This window comes from Schistocerca cancellata, chromosome 2 (genome assembly GCF_023864275.1).
Source record: "Schistocerca cancellata isolate TAMUIC-IGC-003103 chromosome 2, iqSchCanc2.1, whole genome shotgun sequence".
NCBI lineage: Eukaryota > Metazoa > Arthropoda > Insecta > Orthoptera > Acrididae > Schistocerca > Schistocerca cancellata.
The window spans coordinates 767,643,720-767,649,731 of NC_064627.1; the positions used below are offsets into that span (position 1 = coordinate 767,643,720).

The window sequence follows — 6,012 nt, forward strand, 5'->3', positions numbered from 1 at the left end:
TTTGACAGATCTAATGATGGAGATATTCCGAAACGCGGGATAAGGTGTTAACAGAAATTACATTACTGACCAAGACTAGCGTACTTCCATCCAGCTTTCACTGATGCTCCGGGGTGCGATATCTCTTTGTGGTCTTCGTTCATGTGTTTATCTGATTAGACATGTTACGGCGTGGGAGCAAGCCATCACTCTGGACGATCATAAAATTCAAATGGCTCTGAGTACTTCGGGACTTTACATCTGAGGCATCAGTCCCCTAGAACTTAGAACTATGTAAACCTAACTAGCCTAAGGACATCACACACATCCATGTCCGAGGCAGGATTCGAGCCTGCGACCGGAGCGGTAGCACGGTTCCAGACTGAAGCGTCTAGAACCGCTCGGCTACACCGGCCAGCTGGACGACCATCTCCACCCAAAATTACAAATTGTGTTCCGCGGTGAATGACTTGTCTACCAAGAGGGTAATGATTGCGTTCACAATTCTCGAATTCTGGTGAACACTTACCATGTCTATGCCCTCTATAATAGGGGAGACCAGGGCTAATTGGCGTAGATTTTGGTTTTAGATTTTTCTGTTGTTTTGTGCAGTACTTGGGGAGATTCTGGTTAGTGCTGCGGATATCTTAACCATTTGGTAACGAAACCTTGTAGGACTCGTTAATTTAATACGGGTCAAGGTAACCCCAAAAATACTTTTCCTAAAGACTCGCATCTATGGCAACTAAAAACAGTTGCGGTGTTAGTCGGCATAGTCCGAGAGGCAAGTTGGCATAAGCTAGCACGCATAGGAATGCTTAGACAGGACACAGTAATTATCGAAGAAAAACATTTTGTTTTATCAAAACTTGGATAATTTCCTTCTCAAAGAATAAAGTGTTCAAAAACTAAATTTCTCATGAAGGAATAACATTTGAACAAGGATTATGCTTGGATTTGTAAACAACAAAATGAACTTAAACGTCTGAACAATCAATAATCACTGAAGAAAAATAAATTCGGCTTATTACTATATCTGCCTACACTTTTTCAAATCGAATTAGACCAATGTTTTAAATCAACCACAAATGTAAGAGTTTGGCACTCGTGTATTTCAGCAGGTGGATTCAGTTTCTCCACAATTTTTCTTTGGTCGTATCCTACTGGATCATCCTCGCCTGGTAATCTCCAGGTTTGCCCTGTTTCACTTTGGTAGCCACTCGAATTTCGATGGAATCTAGTTGCCATCGGTTATGACAATCTTCTCAGGGTACGGGCAGGGACTCATGGTGATTCGAGGATGATTGAGATTTTGGAAGATTCGGTGCTTGTCTTGTTCAATGTGACCTGTTGAAATGTTTTTGAGTTAAGTTGCTGTCGTGGCCTGGCTATGGAGAAAAGATGAATTTCTTCTGGGGTGAGGTGTGTTTATTCATTTTTACAGAAAGTGTTTCGTTTTTAATCAACTGTTGCGGAGAGTTAGTTGGCATAGGTGCGGGAAAATTGTCATAGGTATGCCAACACACCCCATACCTAACTATGCCAACTAGGCCCATGACGATATCGAAAACGTGATGTATAGCACACAATCCGTAACAACAGAAACAAGAAATTATGATGCGTTCGTGCAACAACGGTTAACCACTCTTCCAAAAACCGCCATCAGTAGCTCTTCAGTTAGATCTACAGGTTAAATGGGAAAAAATAGTTACGATGACAAAATTTACTAACCAGTTGGAAAACAATTAACCAGGGGTCCTTACTTTGTGAAGCTTCCAAGTGAACTGAAGTTGTGGTGGATGTTACACCTGTACATACACTTCCCACTAACAGGATGGCAGCACTCTTATCCCACGGTGGCATGAAGCAAAAGCTGTGAGCCAACAAGCCCCGTATGCCAACTAATCGCAGTCTCCCTAATCAAGTTATGCTGACCCTAATTTTGGTACAATTCTCGTTGTTGGTACCTGTAGGGATGGATAAATTTTTCTATAAATCTTACACCGCATTGCATGCTTGCAAGGGAAATATGCTGACTCGAACAAAGAACAAAGAAAGAAAAACGAAAGAAAATTATTTTAAAATACGGAGAACTGTCTGCTCTACCACACACAGAGTTCGTTTATCTATCAACCTCTGCATTTGTGTAGAGTCGAAGTCTAAGGTTCGCGACCGTAAAGGCTCTGAGGAAGCAATAAAGGAGGGCGTTCTGAAAAGTAATGTCTCCGGATTTTTTGTGAAAACTCTAAAGCTTGTTAAAGAAAACAAATTTTATTAAAAATCTAAGTCTATTCTTCATGTCCATATGCTTTTTTCTCAACATATTTACGCTGGCGACGAACGCACTTTTCCCAACGAGAGACCCATTTGTTAGTTTGTTGATACCGTCACTGTACAATGTTTGACACAGTTGACGGAGGCACTACCTCACCTCTGCTTGCACCACTTCATCACCACCAATGTGAAATTCTCGAAGGAGTTTTTTAAGTGTTGAAGACTGATGAAAATCGGATGGGGCTAAGTAGGGACTGAAACTTCCTGGCAGATTAAAACTGTGTGCCCGACCGAGACTCGAACTCGGGACCTTTGCCTTTCGCGGGCAAGCGCTCTACCAACTGAGCTACCGAAGCACGACTCACGCCCGGTACTCACAGCTTTACTTCTGCCAGTATCTCGTCTCCTACCTTCCAAACTTTACAGAAGCTCTCCTGCGAACCTAGCAGAACTAGCACTCCTGAAAGAAAGGATATAGCGGAGACATGGCTTAGCCACAGCCTGGGGGATGTTTCCAGAATGAGATTTTCACTCTGCAGCGGAGTGTGCGCTGATATGAAACTTCCTGGCAGATTAAAACTGTTTGCAGAAACCCAAGGCATAAGACCGCTGAGATGTCTCAGTGCTATTGTGTGATATGGCATTGTTATCCTGAAGCAGAGGGTGCTCCATGTGTCGAAGAACTAGTCGAGTTCGTGCTTTCAATTCCGCTGTTTCTCACGCACCGACGTACACAGTCCAGCCACATTTTGTGGCCACCGGCTATGTTGCGACGTCGAGGTGCAATAATCACTTACAGATGGCAGGTGGCAGCACTGGCAGTAGAGAATAAATAAAGCGTGTCAGGGAAACGCAGAAAACAGTTCAGTGACTGTCGTAATGCGAAAAAGGAGAGATTTACCTGAAGTCTTAAAGGGCACGATCATTAGTTTTCGGGCCAACGTTGGTAGGATTTTCGAAATGAGTAAATTCGTAAACTGTTAGCATGGCGCTGTGGTTAAAAAATACCATGCGTGGCAAAAATGAATCTGTCCAAAACCAGTACCGAGACACCTGTGGTGCACCACCGTTCGTTCAAATGTTCAAATGTGTGTGAAATCTTATGGGACCTAACTGATAAGGTCATCAGTCCCTAAGCTTACACACTACTTAACCTAAATTATCCTAAGGACAAACACACACAACCCTGCCCGAGGGAGGACTCGAACCTCCGCCGGGATCAGCCGCACAGCCCATGACTGCTGCGCCTCAGACCGCACAGATAATCCCGCGCGGCACCGTTGGTAGACGATAAGAGTGAACGATAGCTGCGGGCATGTGCACAGGCGAACATACGTGCAACTGACGGCCCAGGTCATCCATCGGGCTACCAACAGTGCATCCTCAACGCTCGTTCAGCGATTGTTGCTGCGTATGGGCCTCAGCAGCAGGCGCCTGATCCACGCACCCATGTTGACTACTGTCCATCAGCGTCAAGGCTGGAATTTACACGCTGTTACCCGTATAGGACGTCCACTAAGTGGCGATAGGTGGCCTTTTCAGATGAATCACGTTTTACGCCCCATCGTATAGACAAATGTTGGAGTATATGGTGTGAGCCGACTGAAAGCAAACACTGCAACAATCGTAGCATGCGTCCAGGCCGGAGGAGGGAGCGTTATGGTCTGAGGAATAGTTTCGTGGTATTCCATGGTTGATCTTGTCATTCTGGAAAGTGCAATAGATCAACGCAAGTATGCATCTATCCTTGTGGGGCCCGCGGTCTAACGCGCTGCTTCCCGAGCGAGAAGGTGTGCAGGTTCCCGGCACCAATCCGCCCTGCGGATTAGTGCCAAGGTCCGGTATGCCGACCAGCCTGTGGATGGTTTTTAAGGCAGTTTTCCGTGTACCTTGGCGAATGCGAACTGGCCCCTTATTCCACCTCAGTTAGAATGTGTCGACAATTGCTGTGCAAACACCGTTTCCATGTACGCGTATGTAACGGAAACATTGTGGTTATACTCGTCTGGTATGAGACATCGAGTATACGACTTGGGGCCGAACCGCACAATAACCCTGGGTTCGGTGTGGGGTGGCGGTGGGGTGGGTGGACTGCTGTGGCCTGTTGTTGGGTTGTGAACCACTGAGAGCTACGGCACGACGAAGCCATTCCGTCGTTTCTAGGTCCGCTGTTTAATACATACATACAAACATATCCTTGTGGATCATGTCTACCCCTAGAAGCAGTTTATTTTCCCTCGGCACGATTTATCTACAACAGGATAATGCAACTTGTCACACAGCTTGTATTGTACGTGCGTGGTTCGAAGAGCACCACGATGCGTTTACAGTGATCGACTGGCCACTAAACTCCCCGGATTTAAACCCCATAAAGAATCTGTGCGATTACCACTATCGATCTGTTCACGTGATGATTCCTGATCTGACAAGCCTAACGCAGCTGTCCACGGCTTTGGAGTCCACCTCCTTGTCGGTACATTCCAGAACTTCATTGACTTCCCTCCTGCGCGTCTCGCAGCGATCTGCGATGCAAAAGGTGCTTATTCAGGCCTTTGTCAGGTGGCCACATTAGTAGAACTGGACAGCGTAGTTACGTTACACACACTACCATTTTATACGCTACAATTCGGAGTCCTCAAGCGCTACAGGGTTGCAATTTGGGTCAGCGACCGAGTAATGCGCATTCACGGAATACCACAACCGATGTTGAGAACAATGTAAGAAATTCGGAGATATACTTTTCAGCGCGCTCTTGAATACTATTAGTCAGGTATCCTGGTGCACGGTGTACGGTCCTAGTTGCAGGTTTCGCTATCTAATGGCTTCCAGAGCCAAGAAAATTTCCATTTTGAATATTTCAGACAATTATTGACTGAATTTAAAAATTTAAAATTCTGTACTACATTACTCATTAAGAAATATAATTTTGTGTTAAAAAATCAACACAGCAAGACAAGTGTTACAGTCAGAAACAGCGTATATGTCTTGCAGCAGCGAACTAACGGTACGCAATTACCCAAACTATATTCATTCAGTATTTGACAATGACAGTACATAGTCGCTTCCAACAAACTTTGCATATAATTTCAAACCTTTACGAAAGTTTTTCTCCTTGACTCCCCCTGCAAAATGGTGAAATTGGCCTGTCGCTTACTATATTTTTGGTGCAGTAAAGCATCAGCATAGACATGACTTTTCAGTTTATTACTTCTTTTCTACGAACTCTATTCGGAATATCCTTTGCAGTCAGTATCCACGTACGCCTCTGAATGAAACTGCAAAATTATATCATTTTACTACATACAGTTCAAGAAACATGACGCCATAAACAACGAAATGCTTGAAGAATTAGCTGTTGCATAAAATGGAGTACAAATTACCCAAGCAATATTCATCCAATATTTCATAATGAGAGAACTTAGCGACTTGCAACAAACTTTAAGCGTAATCTCAAAGATTCTGTATACTTTTACTCGGTTGCATACGTCAAATATTTTACACATTGACTCGCTTGAAAAGTAAGTAGAGGTTTGTAACTGTTTTATTCATCGGAGTTCGAACAGACTGTTACGACCAAGTGAGTTACAAGTGTCATGAATGAAGTATTATTTGACAATAAGCTCAACACATGCCTGAAGAAAATATATGCTTCAAGAGCTATAATTTTTAAAATCGAAGCTGTTGTGTTGCCGTAAATTTTTCCCTTAGTCGCCATCAAAGTGCAATTGAGGATTTTCAGACATTCGCATCGCCGTCACG

At 44.0% G+C, this 6,012-nt stretch overlaps 1 non-coding gene across 1 annotated transcript; it reads right to left on the reverse strand.

Annotated features, from left to right (window-relative positions):
* Positions 1 to 2,535: 2,535 nt before the first annotated feature.
* Trnas-cga (transfer RNA serine (anticodon CGA)) lies at positions 2,536 to 2,610 on the reverse strand. The gene has a single exon. It is a non-coding gene; the product is annotated as a tRNA-Ser (tRNA).
* Between the last annotated feature and the right edge of the window lie 3,402 nt (positions 2,611 to 6,012).